The 17,999-nt window shown below is 41.2% G+C and overlaps 1 protein-coding gene across 3 annotated transcripts in view; it reads right to left on the bottom strand.

Moving 5' to 3' along the window:
- Positions 1–17,999, bottom strand: part of PIP5K1B (phosphatidylinositol-4-phosphate 5-kinase type 1 beta) — a 305,629-nt gene that overhangs the window by 263,199 nt on the left and 24,431 nt on the right. The window contains exon 2 of one of the 3 annotated variants that reach the window (XM_081273842.1): positions 7,678–7,780. The exons of the other annotated variants lie outside the window; for them this stretch is intronic. The gene's annotated coding sequence lies outside the window, so the exon portion shown is untranslated. The remainder of the gene's footprint in view (positions 1–7,677; positions 7,781–17,999) is intronic. 3 annotated transcript variants of the gene reach the window in all.

Raw genomic sequence — 17,999 nt, 5'->3', positions numbered from 1 at the left:
TCCCAGCAGGGGCCGCCCTAATCCAGGGTCACCTTTCAACCATTCCCTCTGGCAAAAATGCCAGGCGTCATTCTGACTAAACTGTGGCTCTCAACAGGCCTTGACCATGGTTGGAGCACATTCCCCTTCCTTACAAAAGTAGATGATGGTATCTATTCAAAACACTTTCTAACATTTCACTGAAAACTGCTAAATGCTGCTAAATATTTCACACATTTGAATGGAGACAGTGACACATCCCTATGCGAATTCAAGAGCTCCATCACTGAGGAGAAAGCTGTAATTATGGAATAATAGAAATATCACTGACAGATGGAAGGGGGTTTTCTTGTTACAGTTTATCCAGGGTATCATATAAAGAGTTCAGTGAGTTAGTATGACTGACAGGTGCTCGGTGCACATAACTTGAGCCATTATTCCTCAACATGTAGGCATAACGTTGGGGAGCTATGGGATAGGAGGAGGGCAGTGAAGGAAGGATGTGTAACTTCAAAACATATGCTGATAGAAATTGCTATTTGGAATACATTTTAAGTGCCTGTTAATTCTATAATGGAAACTACAGAAAATAGTGTGGCAAACTAGTGACAGAGCCATGGGTCAATAATCGTCACTTATTAAACACTTTACTAGGTGTCAGTCACTGTTCTGAGGCCTTTACATAGATTACATCATTTGCATATCCTTATCACACCCTGTGATATAGGTACTATTACCATTTTATAGATAAGGAAACTGAGGTTCAGAGAGGTTGTCTCACCTGCCCAGTTAAAGATGGAATTAGGATAAACCCAGGAACTATACTCTAGGCTAGTGATTCTCAACAGGGAGTCAGTGATCTTTGTCCCACAGTTGATATTTGGCAATGTCTGGAGACATTTTGGGTTGTTACAACTGAGGGGAAGGCACTATTGCATCTAGTGGAATGCCCGTCACCATGCAGAGGACAGCTTCACAACAAAGAATCATCTGACTCAAAATGTCCCTAGCACCAAGGCTGAGAAACCTGCCTCTAGAGGTAAAAAACACTATTCTCAATTTGAGAAATGCCATCTTTGATACAGGATAGAAGAGAGAAAAATAAAATATAATGAGCTAGTTGTAGGGTAGTCTGAAGTTATCTTGCAAAAGAAGAGTATTAGTTCCTGTGGCTGATGTAACAAACAATACATCTAATGGCTTAAAACTACAGTAATGTATTCTTTTACAGTTCTGAAGGCCAGAAGTCCAGAACTAGCATAGGCTGACATTGAGGTATTAGAAGGCTATGCTCCCTCTGGAAACTTGCCAGCCTATTTTCCATCAGCTTTGGCACTTGTTGGCTTAAGGTTACAGTGTTGCAATCTCTCCATCTTCATATCACCTTCTCCTCTCTGTGTGTCAATGTGGACAGTCCCTCTGCCTCTCTCTCACGAGGACAGTGGCAATGATATCAAGGGCCCAATTGAATAATCCAGGACAATCTCCTCATCTTGGAGTCCTTAATTTAAGACTATAGAGATCCTTTTTCCAAATAAGATACCATTTGCTGGTTCCAGCAATTAGGTTGTGGTATCTTTAGAGAATAAGTAGGTATCATAATTCCCATTTTACCCATGAGGGAACTTAAGGTTTTATGTACCCAAGGAAAAGTGGCTAACAAGTGGCGGAGGTGGGATTTGAACTCAGCTCTGTCCACCTCTGAAACTCACTGTCTTTTCCTTAGTTCATGACATTCACAAGGCTGGAGAAAAGATCTTAAACCAGCAGGTCCCAACCTGAGTGGGGACTAGTGAAAGGAAAACAACGTGTTCCAAACACTACTTGGAAAATTCATGCCAGAACAAACTTCTATGATGCAAGGGTCTTGAGAGTATTTCTGGTAATCCATTGTTTTCTCTACGTCATTTAGTGAACATTTGTTGTTCCCCTAGGAGGTGCCTAGCAGACAAAGAATTACCTGTAATCCTTGCCTACCACTGCCTACAGCCCTTTTCCTGAGTTTTAAGTAACATGCAACAAATTACAGCTCTAATGCACCTGTTCCTTCAGCATTTATTCTTTTTTATGAATTACAATCTTACACTTGCTGTGAGAGGAGGTTATCACCAGAGGGATAGCAGCACTGGGCCTGTGTGTGAGTGGGTGCTAGAGTGTTCTCAGCACCAGCCCCTCAAATGTTTTGATGCTAAAAATCCTGGGTATTCAGCGATAAAAAGAAATCAAGATCTGACACATGCTGTAACATAGATGAACCTTGAAAATGCTCTGCTAAGTGAAAAACGCCAGACACAAGAGGACTCATGTTATATGGTTCCATGTATATGCAATCTCTGGAAGAACAAAGTACACCGAAACAAGAAGCAGATTAATGGTAGAGGAGGGCTACAGGGAGTAGGGAATGAAGAGTGACTATTGAGGGAGGATGGGGCTTTATTTTAGAGCAGTAAAAATGTCTTGGATCTAGATAAAGGTAATGACTTCCTCTATTTCTGTCCCTGTAATTCCAGTGACTCAAGAGGCTGAGGCAGGAGGATTGCAAATTTGAGGCTAGCCTCAGGAACTTAGGGAGGCTCCAGCAACTCAGTGAGATCCTGTCTCAAAATGAAAAACAGAAAGGGCTGGGGATGTAACTAAGTGGCAAAGTGACCCTGGGTTCAATCCCCAGTATGAAAAACAAAAACAAAACAAAAACAAAACAAAATAACAACAAAAATAAATTTATGTTCTGTGAATTTCACCTGAGTAAAAATAAATAATAGGGGCCTCTATGTTAACCAAACTCTGGGCTAGAAACCCCATATCTTTCCAATGCAGTGTTAAACCACATTCTGGTTAATTCTAGAGTACTGATTCCTACTCAAGATAATATGATTTTTTTTTTTTGTATGACCTGAGACAGAATCTGTCTTCTAGTATTTTACTTTTTTGGATTTTGACAAGAAGGCTCAAAGAAGACCAAATCAGACCCACTTAAAAATTCTCTTTTAATTTTTTGTAACTAAAGTAATACATACTTGCTGTAAAAATAGTTATATTGTGCCACAATTTATACTAAAGTAATATCAAGGATACAAATTTTACGTGGCACTCTTCTAAATTAGGTGCATACTTGCATTTTCTTACAACAGACACAGATAATAACATGAAAGTGCATATTAACTCTGAAGCACATTTCAAATGTAAGATTGTTATTTGGGTAAATAATGATACTCATCAGAAGGACAGCATAAAGTAAAACATTGCGCAATACAGTGTGCACTTTAAAACAACAAGGCAGTAATAACTAACTCACAAAATTGGTGGTCTATTATTTTACAATCAATAGGCAGTAATTAAGCAACCAACAATGACAGCTGCAGTTTCGATGTGATAATAACCAGATAGGACACACCAGAAGAATGTGTGCATGTGAGATAAACCTCTTCCTCCTGAACCAAGTCCACCCAGGCTGTCACCTTTGGGAGTCTGTACTGTCCCAGGGACCTTTATGTAGAGTTAAACTTGTCAAGGGAAGAATGTGAAGTTGTTTGATTCTTGGCTGGGGTGAGGGCAGCCTGTGGAGTAGGCCCCAGAAAATGCCTTCCTTCAGAATCCAGCCTTTACTTCTTCCTGGGAGAAAGACTGCCCGTGGCTCATGAACCCCCAACTGTGTGGGCCTAGGGCAGGCAGTAGGCTGGGAAGGGGAGATCCCACAACTGTGGGGATTTGCTACCTGTAAATTCACTGCTTCCACAGGGCTGAGTCTCAAGGAGAAATTCTTACCCTACACCACACATGGTAGGTACGGCCTGGGAACTGGTCTTTCCATTCAGAACCAAGGCTAGGCTGCAGTCACCTTAGAGCAGTGTGAAGCAGGAAGCCAGACCAAAGCCTTGCTGCCAGGCCAGAGGCCAGGGGGAAAAGAGGGATGGGAGGGGAGGCTGAGTCTTGACAAGACCAAGGGAGAGATGCTGAGATCTGTCATGCTTGCTATTAACACCCTGTGATCTCTTACCTACCGTCTCCTCGAGTAGTCATCTGTAGCACAGTGACAGTGAGTGACAGTGAGTGAGAAAGACAGGGCCAGAGAGGAGGGGAGAAAAGGAGAGCAGGACAGGAGGAGAGAAGAAAGAACAAAAAAAAATACAGCAAAAGTTAAGCCTTGTATCATATCAGCACTTCCTAACCTGTATCCCAGGTAATCAAGACTCCAGATGTTAAGGGCTAACACAAAAGTAGAGATGCATTTGGGGAAGGATGGTTTTTATAAAGGCAACTTTTATTTTTATTATTATTTTTTTTAGTTGTAGATGGACACAACACCTTTATTTCGTTTACTTATTTTTATGTGGTGCTGAGAATCTAACCCAGTGCCTCATGTGCGAGGCAAGCGCTCTACTGTTGAGCCACAACCCCAGCCCCCAAAGGTAATTTTTAAATTCACCCTTCTATTCATTTATTCAACCAATATTTAGGGAGCACTGATGGAGTGTATATTATGCAGTAAAACAGACACATACCTTTCCTTTGTGGGACTTCCCATTTGGTGAAAGAGATAGCAAAAGTTTATATATTTGGAAACTTTATCATCTATGATACATTCTGGGAAGGAAATAAGGAGAATACAAATGATGGAAAATGAAAGGGACATCTACTTAGCCGAGGAGCAAAGAAGTATCTTAGGAGGAGGTGACTTTGAGAATCCTGAAGTGATGCGAAGACAGGAAGAGGGCAGGTTGAGCATCCCAGGTGGAAGATGTAGGCAGAGCCAGAGCCTGGAGTAGGAAGGAGGCCACAGGAAGAGGCTGGAGCAAATGCTGTGCATTTTGTGAATCCCCAAGAGGAGAGGATATGATAAGTACTGTTGCTTCCCAAAAAAAAGTATTACAGAATTTTTTTTTTCAAATGGTATGTCAAATAAGCCACTAAGATGTACTGGGAACCAGATTCCACAGGGAGGCACCAGGTCTAGAGGCAGTGCTTCAAAGAATGTGGTCCCAAACTTTTTTCACTGGATTCACTGATAGTTGAGCACAACTGGGTCAGGATGTTGGTGACTAGGAGGAGAGAATGTTCCAACTAAGTCAGCTGCAGACTAGTCTTTGAGTAAAGGACTAAGGGACAAGGAGAAGAACCTGTACCTCCCCCTTCTGGCCTAGGGAGTGGCCTCCACAGGACCACCTGGAAAGTAAGAGACTTACAATATGAAAAGCTCTGTGACCTTGTCTGTGACTTCTTCCAGAGAAATCCGAAGACCTGGAGGTGGGCTAGTGGATGAGTCAAGGGAGACTAACCATACTGGGCTCAGCCTTCATTCCTCCAGTGTATCACCCACAGACCACATGATGAATCACATGTCTGGGGCTGTATTAGGCTCTGCCTAACAAGGGCCACCTGGACAGCAACGTGAACCCAGGACGGAGGAGTACAAATGGGCCAGAGGGGCTTCCCAGAGACTGAGAAAGGAGTTTGCAATGAGACTGATGATAGTTGAGCAGCCAGGGAAACGGAGGTAAGAGGTCCCCAGAGACAGGGTAAGGGGATATCACTAAAGAACCCACAAAAGTTTCCATGGGAGAAAGAATCAGCTCTCACACCCACAATTCTCCTGTGATACCACCTGCCAGGTAAAAATTTTGCTATGCTCCTTCCTCTTTCTGTCCCATAACCCAAGCCTAACCCAGAAGTAAAAATGATGGGGTTAGCAGCAAAGTATCCAACCACAGCCCCTTCTTGCAACAGGCCAGAGCAGGAGTAAAGAAGCCGCTGTAAACATGAATGAAATTGACTATTACATGATACAGATTCTAGCAAACTAAAGTGGAGCTTTTTATTATGAGAGAGGAATGAGAACAAGCATGTGATATGTTTTTATCCATAGGCAAGATACACTTTCCATTGAGTACATTTTAACGGGAAAGTGGGAGACTATATAAAGTTGGTTTTTCTGGCACGCCTGAAATCTATTTGTTAGAAGCAGGATGCAGATTATCCTCTGGACCTCCTGATAGGAGCATATCTAATGGAAAAGATATGCTCCAAAACTGAGGTCCATTGTACCCTCTCTGAACACTAAGATCACTGCAGCTTCTGGGTTCACCTTGTGACATTGCCCAGCCTTTGCTGCCCCAGGCAGAGCCTTCAGCAGCTGAGGCAACTGACTTCCTATCTACATCAGCAGGTCTCATTCCTGCACCTTCCCCCTCTTCCAGGTAGACAAATGTGATTCCAGAAAGGATCCTGACCACCAGGAGCTACCACCAAGCTCAACTCTGAAACAGGCTCTCCTGAAACAGGCTCTGGCCAAGTTACTAACTTGAAGCCTATGAGTCCTCCCCTCAGATGTTGCTGTAAGAGGAAGGCTTACTGGTACTGCCATCTGGGCCCCATTGGAGACACCCATAGTCTCAATCCAAATGAAACCCAAGAAATTAGGTGCATACTTGCATTTTCTTACAACAGATACAGATAGTAACATGAAAGTGCACATTAACTCTGAAGCACATTTCGAATGCTTCAAGAAGTAGCCATCACAGGTTGGCAGCCTCTTTACCTCCATCCATTCATTCTCCCTTTGTCTTATTAAGCAAATCTTTCCCCCAACCTTAGGGATTTTGTGTGTGTGTGTGTGTGTGTGTGTGTGTGTGTGTGTGTAATCAGGGATTGACCCAGGGGTACTTAACCACTGAGACACTTCCCCAGCCCATGTTATATTTTATTTTGAGACAGCTCCTTGGGGCCTCTCTAAATTGTTTTATATTTTATTTTGCTAATTCTTTAGGGCCTCTCTAAATTGCTGAGGCTGGCTCTGAACTTGTGATTCTCCTGCCTCAGCCTCCCAAGTTACTGAGTTTACAAGTTTATGAAGCAAATCTTAAAGTGCAGGGCTATGAAATATGAAATGGAATTCACCTTCAATGAACTGGCATTTTGGTCAACCAAATGCACAGAGGTCAACAGTTCCCATGTCGTAGGCCAGTTAGTTTTAGCAAATCAACACACACTAGATGGATCTTTATGCTATTGGAAATATCACCTATCAAATCTATACTATTTGAAAGGGATTTTTCTTTACATGTTGGTACGGCTTCTATCTGCAATCACTTCAAATCAAGATAATTTTAAAAGAGTCTTGGTATTTGAGTTATTTTAAACCAATGTTTATGAAGTTCCTATGCCTGCACTCACTAGGTTCCCAGCTCTGTTGCCTCATCTACTCTGGTATCCTTGGACCTACAGAAACTGGTGCAGGAGAGGAGCCATTAAAAGTCTCATCACCGATGAATGAATGAGCAAGTGAACATTCCTGGCCTACACTTGAAGTCAGATTTCTGTGAATACTGCAAGTAAATATGTTAAAAGAGAGAGAAATCTGCTATCCATCTCGGTTGACTACTGCAGTAGTCCTTCACAGTAGTCCTTTTATCCTTCACAAAACAATTTTTGGTATGTTCATTTGAATCTTGTAGTTGAATACTGTAGTGTTATTTTGTATAAAACATTTTCCTGAAGCCAATCTTTCTACAAGCTCTTGAGACCATGCCCACTTTCAGTCACCACCACCAAAAAGCAACAGAGAATCATGGTATTTGACATGATCAAAGGGAATTGATGTTTTGGATCTCTTGGTGGGCATAGGTGCTTTTAAAAGAATCAACTTTCACCTCTCTTGAGAAAGGACCGTTGGGGATGAAGCAAAAAAAAGGAAACACTCACTAGCATGTGGTTAGGAAGTGTCAGGCACCAAAGAAAGGTTGCAAGAATGTGATCAGACGGGTCTGTGGTCACCTCTTGTTTCTGCTAGCCTCAGCTTCCTCACCTGTAAAATGAAGATAATAATGCCTATTTCAAAGAATCACTGTGAGCAGAAGAATAATCAAATATATGAAGGCTCTGACACATTGTATCTGACACATTGTAATCACTCACACAATAGTTACTTTTGTTACCGTTATTTACAAATAAAGCCAATGACATTCACCTACCTGCATATTTAAAGACAGGAAAGATGATATGGGTGGTCCCAAGTCTCAAAGGAGTTAGAGTCCCAAACTCAGCTGTTTGGAACTTGGAATGTATTTTTCCATAGAAACAATGCTATAAATCATGGAATTTTAGAACTAGAAGTGACCTTACTATGCATATAGTGATGTAGTAAAAATTCCCACTAAACACAGTATTTCCTATTATAGGTAATCTGGTCTTCAAGTTCCAAGAGTGCCTACCCAAACCAATGTAACCCTTCAAGTCACTGGAACCACACATAAGCAAACAAAACAGAAGGCAAAAACTTTTCAAACATTCAGTAGTATTTTAACTTTCCTTATTCTTCAAGTCCTAGCTAAGATTATCTTCTAACTCTGAAGCTCACTGACCTGAACAGTGGGGGAACATAAACGTCTCATGAGCAGGGCCATGATAAGCAGCCCTGCCCCCTCCACCTCAGCACTCACCACTAAAACCTGCTCAGTTAATGATTTTTGATGAGAACAGAAGGGAAACAGAAAATCAGGGGGAGAAGGAGAAAAAGAGTGTCAGGAGAGGGGCAAGAGTTGGGGCAGACAAGGGGCAGGGAACAGAAAGAAAAGCACAGGTTCCCAAATTTTCCTGCTGCATCCCTGGGTCCAGAGTCAGCTCCATTTCCCCTGGTAGTGCACAAACAAAACTATATATGGAGGGCATCTGAGACAGTGTCAGGTCATGTGCCGATACCATCACTTAAGGGTCGCCCATTACCCTCCACCATGGCCCCTGGGAGTGGCAGTCTGTGCCTAGGCAGTGGACAGCAAGAAGGCACAGAGTTCTCTGGGAGTCACCCTGATGCTTACTTTTTGGAATAGCATGGGCTGGCTATTTGCACCCATGAAATGTTCATGAGCCACAGGTGTTTACTTTGGAGGGTTCTTGTAATGTTGTCCCCAGAATGGGGAACTCAGAAGCACTACAGAAAAGACCAAGGGAATCTGGGTTTGGATAAGAACTTCAAGCACTACTCAGATGACAGGCAATATACAATGTTAAGGGAAACAAATCATTTTATAAAAAATGTGTATGTGGTTCAAATTTTGAGATTTATGTACATACTCTGTTTTACTAATTCTTACACGTTTGTTTAGAAAAAAAAAAAGACTACCACTCTAAAAACATGAACTATTATCTGTGTTATGGAAATACCTAGAATATATTTGTTCCTTTATAAATCAGTATTTCCCAACTGTGGTTAAATGGGTGAGTAAAATGGCATGTAGAAATACTAATTAGAGGGGCTGGGGCTGGGGCTCAGCGGTAGAGCACTCACCTAGATGTGCGAGGCCTTGGGTTCCATCCTCAGCACCACATAAAAATAAATAAATAAAAATTCAATGCTTTCTTAAAAAAAGAAAGAAGAAAATACTAATTAGAGATTTTAAAGCTAAAGGGGTCTTTAGAAAGAACTGATCTAACACTTTGGCCAACTCTTTTCAGTTTCAGGAGTGAAACGCCTCTGGCCCATCGAGAGAATTCTGAGCCTAAAATCTTACAAACATGGACAACTAGCCACACTGTGGCCTGAGCTCAGATCTTGTGACATTTATGGTCTGTGCCACTCCCATGCTATCACATTGTCCCAGAGTCAGGGACTAACGAATTTCATAAGGAAACAGTCCATAAGGAAGGAGAAGACCTTGCTGTGCACACCCATACTTCCCACTGAATAAATATTTACCGAAGGTCACATCACAGTTTTATGACATGCAAACAACTCTGTAGCTCAAGAGCTCCAGCGACTTCATCAGAACCATGACATCAGAGTCCCAGTTACAAAGTTTTCACTCCTGTATTGCACAGAAGCCCACTTTTGGAGACCTTCATGAAACATGTATATCAAAAGGCATCTGTGTCTTTATGCTACGCATCTCTATGGCTAAAGAGCAGAACTGGTTATTTCTGTCTTCTACTGTCGTTAACTACACCCCAAAAAACCACTTACCTTCCACTCCATTTTGCCACATTAGAACCACTTAACATTAGTCAGTCCCAAAACATGTCTAGAGATCAGTCAGATTAAAAACTCTCTCTAAAAGAATCGCATCCTGAAGGCTTTAAGGACTCCCTATTTATAAACATGAAGCCTTGTTAGGAACCACACACCATCCGAATCTGCAGAAAGATCAGTTCTGAGAGCTTTCATTTCTTCAGGATGAAAATTCAGACATTTGTGCAAGTACACATACAGAGGAAACTTGCTACACAGACGTGGCTTCCTGGTTCATGCCACCTGTCTTACGGTTGAGGCTGGGAAAGCTTTCTAGGCAAAACCTTTAAGGACACTGGAGCAGAAAAGGATTGGCCACAGGTGGTGAAATAAAAGGGCTGTTTTTCAGATAAGCAAAGAGACTCTACCCCTTGAATAATGGGTAGTTCACTTCCTGCCTAATGCACTAACCAGAAACACAACACGTGACTCCAAGATATACTTGTGGCAGGTGGACAGCATGCAGGACAATACGTCACTCTCTTGGATTAAGCAGTAATAAGCAGCAATAAACCCATGCTGAGAAGTTAGCTGCCTGTAGCACACAAATTTAGGGGGAAGCCTAGAGCATGCTCAGGCACAGCAGCAGGGAGTCCAGAATAAACCTTGAAAGAGTGGAAAGATTCATGGTAGGCATCAATGGAGGCCTAGAGAACAGAAGAAAATCTTTACCACCAGCACCTCAGATAGAGCATTAACCTCCAGGATATACAAAGAACTCAAAAACTTTAACACCAAAACAAACAAAAACACAGAACATAAAGAACCCTTTCTCATAGAGGCATGAAGAGGTAATAAATATTTACAAGGATCCAAATTAGTCTAGAAGTTTGGCCAAATTCATTGAAGAATATGAGAATGTACTTGGACTACCTGATAGAACTCAGGAGAAAGACTGGAGCAAAGTGATTAACTGCACCCCACCCTTGCTGTCCCCAACTTCCAGATAAGAAAACTCAGACCCAGAAAGGTAAAGCCAGCTGCTTTTCCAAGATGACAACTAGTTAGTGGTGGTGCTAGGATAAGCACTCGGCTCTTTCCCTCCAAATCCAGCAGTTTGTATGTTATACCCAGCTTTCACTTCAACCATATGTAAATAGACCTAGCTTTCTCCCATAAGGAAAATAACCTTAAAATAACTGTTTTCCCTGTACATGTACTATCGCATTTATTTTTTAACTGGTGAACTTCAAAAGCAATCGCATCCTGAAAAGTAAAATGCACTTTCATTAAATACAAACTCAGTTCTTAAAAATTCTCATTATTTTTCATAAATGTATTTATTTAGTTTTGGTTTATTTTCATAGTTGGAGAATATATATTTCATATTGCAGAGAGAGATTTATTCTGCAGGTTTAGTTAATTCATTGAACCCTCTGCCATCATCCACATGATTTTTTTTTTTAAGTCCCGAGAATTTTTTTAAAGTTAAGGCCAAGGAAAAGCCTGATTAGCCTAAGAAGAAGTGCTGCTAACTGGCATGCAGTTGTCACCTGTGCTATGGCATAGGACTGGAATCATCTGCACTTCTCTTCCTGTGAGAGATTCTTGCCAAATGTTTCACTGTCTGTGACATTCTCTTCCAATCAAGAAATCCCTATCCAAAAAGAAAATGTGATGAACCCAAAATACAGATTAGTAACTTTATGCTGGTTCCTAGGGATCAAGGCAATCTCTTCTATGGGATCACAAGTCATTTATTTCGTGGTAATTGAGAAATTATGCAAGGAACACATTGCTAGTTTTAGAAATTAGACTTTTTCAGCACTATTAAGAACACCGTTTAAAAGTCTCAGATCTTCCAGAACCTCCCGTGCTTTCTAATGTTTAACTCTGTGATTGCTGGGAGTTGCCCAGAGATGGTATCTGCTAATGCCTTCAGCACCCCAAGATTCCATCTAGCATGCCCCAGAGATATGAATTCATTCAATTACCTGGATGCTCTTTCACTGTATTCTGAATCCCCTGTAATATAATGTCCTTCCCATTTTGAAGATCATCTCTTGAATAGGGAAGTAAAAGCAATCAATTTAGTTTTATATATGTCATCTATTAATGCCACCCTTACCCCCTACTTAAGCAATAGTCCACATTCTTCCAGCTCCAAAAGCAAACCAACAAGCAAAACAAAAACACTACCCTCAAAATACCATGCATCACACACATACATACACACCACCACCCAAAGGTTCAACCTAGCCAACAAAGAAATTAAATTCACACAACAATAAAATCCTTTGTAGCATACTATGGTGTAGCATACTTCTGTGTGTGTGTTTGTGTGTGTGTGTGTGTGTGTGTGTGTGTACTGGGGATTGAACCTAGGACCTCATGCATGCTAGGCAAGCAATCTACCACTGAGCCACATCCCCAGCTCTGGAAATGTACATTTTAAGGGACAAAAATCAGGGCTGGTAGGTTGTGGCAAAAAGGACATACTCATATATTTACTGATAACATAGCCAAGTATTTGGAGAGCAAATAAATGAGATCTTCATGCCCTTTGTCCCAGGAACTCTACACCTGGGCATTTATCTTAAGAGATACATTTTGCAGATACTAAACGTGAATATACAAATACAGGAGGTGTAAGAATATAATACAAGCTCAAAAGTAGATGCAGCCTAAGCATCCAATATCTGCAATGGTAAATGAGTCATAAAACACCAACTGATACACCAAATAATGCTATCACAGAGATATCCACATCCTAATTGCCAGAAAATACCTGTGGATATGAATTTCTATGGTAAAAAGAACTCTGCAGATGTGAAGTGAAGGCTTTTGAGAGGGGGAGATGAACCTGGATTATGCAGGTGTGCTCAGTGTGATCCCAAGAGTCTGTATAAGGGGAAAGCAGAGGATTGAGTCAGAGGAGGAGAGGTCACAACAGCAGCAGAAGTGGGGAGAGGGTGGAGGGAGGGAGATTTGAAAATGCTGCTGGTTTTCAAGTGAGAGCAAGAAGCCATGAGTCAAGGATTGAGGGTGGCCTCCAGAAAGAACGCAGTCCTACCAGGATCTTGAGTTTAGGACTTCTGACCTCTGGAACCATAAGATAATAGAGCTGTGTCCTTCTAAGTCACTAGATTTGTGTTAATATTTTACAGGAGGAAAAGGAAACTAATAAGAAATTGTTATGCAGCCACTAAAGATTATAAACTTAATGGCTATTGAAAAGAAAAATCTTAAAATATGTAGATGGAAAATGGTCTGTATACACAGTTACTACTATGTGAAAGAAACATAAAAAGACAATAAGATTAACAAATTCAGATTAAAATGTACTAATGGATAAAAGAGACCTCTTAATAGGTTTCTGCACTTCTGTCCTCTTCAGGCCATCAACCAGATGACCTGAGTGGTCCTTTTCAAATGTGAAATCAGATGATCTTATTCCTCTGCTCAAAAGCCTCTAATGCCTCCTACCTACTCAAAGTCCAAGGAGCTACCCGCATTGTCCAGCTCCAAAGCAGCACTCAGCTCTGGGGTCAGCTACTCACACCTGCCTCCTATGAATGGCATCCCCCTGACCAGGCATGCATGTTTGCCCTCACTCAGCCTACCTCTTTGTTATGCTGACCCTTTTCTGGCTTCAGGCCTTTTATATTCTATGTCCCCTCTGCCTGAAATTCTTCTCCTAAGGTATGCAGATGGCACGTTCCTAGGCTATACCATCTGTTGTCTACTCAAAATGCCACCTTATCAAAGGAGTTTTCCTGGAGCACCTTCTATAAATAGCAGCCCCACCCCGGGGCTCTCTGTGTTCCTTATCCTGATATTCTTTTCTCTATACCATGAACTGCTCCATATTTTTAAAAATGCCTGCTTGTCATCCACCTTCTTGAATTTAGAGTGTAAACTCCCTGAGAACACAGAATCTGGCAGCTTTGTTCACTGATGCATTCCCAGAGTCTAAATGAGTTCACAAAGTGTGTGTTACACAAAAATTTGCTGAGTAATGAACTAAGATCAGAGATGAATTCTGAGAAATGAAAAGAGCGCCCATGCTAATATAACTGGTATATAGAAAAAAATATCACTTCATTTAGAAGAGTCATGAAATTGTTTTACAAAGCAGCAGCTCAGTAACTTTTGATGATGTTATTTTTAGAAATTCTCAGTCTGATCATAAGTATCTTCTGTGCATGACTTTTTAAAATCCAAATTAATCACAACACACCCTCTGAAGCCACATGAGTTCCTTTATGTTCTCTCTCCTCATCTCTCTCTCGTGAAGTTTCATCATACTTGTGCAATCAGAATTTCCTTTTTCAGAAACTCTCATCTCTTCTGGGTCACATATCCCTTAAAAGCTGTGAGATCTGATTTACGTCCTTTAAATGTTTTGAAACCTGTTCTCCTAAAGCTCTGGAAGCGTGTCTTATGATGAGATTTTTTTTTCCTTTATAATTGCAAATTCCAATGGGTCTGAGACAGGAAAGACATCAAATGATTCAAGAACATTTTGCAGTGCCAAAAAATAATAAGTTGCTAAACAAACAAGTCTCCTCAATGATGAGAGTATGCCAAGGGACACAGAAGCCAACTGAAAGAGAAAGCTAGGAAAGATGTAAACCTAGAATGAGTTGATCAATCAATCAAGAAACAAAGCAATATTGGATTATAATCCAAAGTATAAAATAAATGAGTCAATAGTGATATAAGGGGTTGAATAAATAAATGGGGAGGGTAGACAAATCTCCCATGCAGAAGAATTCCATATAATTTTATAGATAGTTCACCCTAAAGACGGAGGAACAAAACTTTCCACTCCTTATATGTGGGCTGTTATAATGACTTCCTTCCAAAGACTGCAGGATGAAAAGAGAAGAAAACAAAAAGTGTAACTTTATAATGGAGAAATCTGACAAACAGTACATCATCCAGGTCACCGAGATCATCATGAACAGGGAGAAGTCCTGTTAGTGGTATTATTCCTGATACCATGATGAGGGTGATATTTTACCTCCCCTAAAGCACATTACTCCAGTCTAATGATGAGAATATCACCAGACAAATCCAAGTTGGGGGACCTTCTGCAAAACACCTGACATATTCTTATAGCTGTCAAGGTCCTCAAAACCCAGAAAAATCTCAGAAACTGTCACAACCAAAAGGAACCTACACAAGAACATACGGTAGGATCCTGGAACAAAAACAGGACACTGGGGGAAAAACAAGGAATTTAAATAAAGAATGGACTTCAGTTAATAATCAGTATTAGCTAATGAATTGAGACAAATGTACTATAGTTATTAAGGTAAAGATAAGGGAAACTCGGTGAGGTATCAAGAATTTTATGTATTAGTACTTGGAACAGACCTGTGCTATAGTTTGAATCTGCAGTACCCCCAAAGACGAAGGCTCAGTCATCAGCCTGTGGCACTCCTGGGAAGTGGTGGAAACTTCAGGAGGTGGGGCTTAGAGGGAGGAAGTTAGGTCATTGGGAGTGTGCACTTGAAGGCACACTTGAAGTGTGCACTCTTAGGACTCTAGCCCCTTCCTGTATCTTTCTGCCATGAAGTGAGCAGCTTCTTCCACCATTATATATAACTGACCATGGACTAAAACCTCCAAAACTACAAGCCAAAATAAATCTTCCCTCCTTTTAAGTTGATTTTCTCAAGTAGTTTGTCATAGCAATGGAAAAATAAAACATCCTTTGAATCCAGAAATTTTCTAAAGTAATAAGTTTGCTAAAAAAATTCCAAGAAATCATGACTAGTGTCTTTGAAAGCATCTCCATTTTCCACATCATGAAGCAATTCCTCCTTAATGCTCAGTGTTATAACAACTTTCTTGGTTGTATTCTAAGTGACAAAAATAGGCCAACAGATACTAGTGGGGTTTTAATTTTTGGTTTTTGTTTTTAGCCCAATCACCCAGCCAGCACAATCTGAGATGGTCACCTCCTATTGCTGTTTCCAGTTTTACAGTTTGTATCAACAAAGTATCAGCCTCCATCTGTCTGGTTGGCAGAAGGTTCCCACAACAATCAAGCAGATGGGCTGCTTCCCCCCACCCCCTTTTAACCTCACTAAATCTGTGCAGAATGGCCCTTCCATCAGATTGTGGGAATTACAAGTAGCAAGTTCTTCCTTCTTTATGAATTCTGTTTCTCCTCTTCCACAGACATCTTCATTCTTGTGAGTCTTAGGACCATTTGAAGCCATGGCATCAAGTATCAGCGGCCACCTTAGTGAACTGTAAAAAGGCACAGAGACAAAGCAGGAGGACTTTCTGTATCCAGTCCATTGTACACATTCTGGACTCATCTGCCTGCAACCACCAGTCCTCACCTGCCAAGCCATGGAGATATGCTGAAGGTAGCGCTGAGCCTTTGTTCTTATTGTCCTTCCCTCCATCCAGGACATCTGGCCCTTTCTTGTGTTTCTTTTAGCTTCATTTAGTCAGTGCACCTCCCACACAGGAGTGGGCTTTCTTTTCCTCAAACTCAAACCCCAACTGACTTCGTATTATCTCCTGAGCATATCTGCTAACTACTCTGTAAGCTTCTTAATGGAATGGGCTTCATCTAGTTAAGGTGAGAACATACTTACCCCATTTTATAGCTGAAAATGCTAACAAGGGAAGTAGTTGAGTGACTTTCCTGGGCTCACATGGAAACTGCAGAGCCAGAACTGAACTCAGGTTCCAGCTCATCATCACCACAGTACACTCCACTGCTTCCTAACAAACACTCACTAGTTAAAAAGTATGCATTATGAGTCTACGTGTCTATCCACTGTAGAGTCTAGAGCGGTGATCTCAGAAGGAAAGTGAAAAACTCTTGTTGGTCTGAGGATAACTGAGAAAATGTTTATTCAATTGTTCTTCCCCAAAGCCAGAAGTCACAAAGGGCTTGTATGTAGTACAGACAGTATGACTCAAGGGAGATGCTATTTTCAACAGTGCTCTAAAGCACTGTGCTTAGCTGCCACTCTTCACACAGCTTCAGAAGCCAATCATTTGGAAGGACTAGTGAGCACAAAATGAGCGTGGAAACACACACACTAAACCTCAAGGGATAGAGCAGAAGTAGAAGGAAGTTGATAGCAATAGTGCCCACATCAAAAACTAGAAAGATTGCAAATAAACAACCTACCAGTGCATCTTAAGGAACTAGACATGAACAAACCAAACCCTAAGTTAGTAGAAGGAAAGAAATAACAAAGACCAGAGCAGAAATAATGGGACTAGAGACTAAAAATACAACACAAAATATCAATGAAACAGAGTTGGTATTTTTTTTTAATATTTATTTTTTAGTTGTAGTTGGACACAATACCTTTGTTTTATTCATATATTTTTATGTGGTGCTGAGGATTGAACCCAGGGCCTCGCATGTGCTAGGCGAGCGCTCTACCGCTGAGCCATAACCCCAGCCCCAGAGTTGGCATTTTTAAAAGCTCAACAAAACTGACAAAACTTTTGCAAGGTTAGCCAAGAAAGAAAAAGAGAGGAGATGCTAATAGACACAAAATGTATACAGAAAAATAAAATGACCCAAGGGGTACAGTTAGGAGTGTGTGGCAGGCCATCTCACGGGCTAGAGTCACCAGCAGCCAGTGCCACACCACCTGCCACACACAACACGCAGCAAGGTTCCCCTCTACAATCTGCTTCTCATTTACCACTGACAATTTTGTGGTTGAAATGGTCTGCTTATTAGAGGATTTATAAAAGTGAGTTACCACCAATTCAATTACACGAGTACATGAGTATTTACAATTCTCTTATGGCCCTTAACTAAAGTAAATAATCATATTTATGATAGGGAAGAAGGTACTAAATTTCTTGCAGGTGCAAAATCTGTATAAGGCTCCCTTTCTTCACCACCACCACCACCATGAAGAGCTTTTACCAAATGCCCACCCATTGTGCCAGTGAGCAGTTGTAATGTCCCCTCCATTCAACCAAGAATTGCTCAGCTTTGCTTAAGGGTCTGGCAGACCTTTTTACTGCACTGTGTTCTGGCCAGCTGGTACTTAACTGAGTTGTCCCAGACAGCCTCCTAGGAAAA

This window comes from Spermophilus citellus (assembly GCF_964194105.1).
Source record: "Spermophilus citellus genome assembly, chromosome: 2".
Lineage (NCBI taxonomy): Eukaryota > Metazoa > Chordata > Mammalia > Rodentia > Sciuridae > Spermophilus > Spermophilus citellus.
This window is presented reverse-complemented; position numbering and strand designations above follow the sequence as displayed.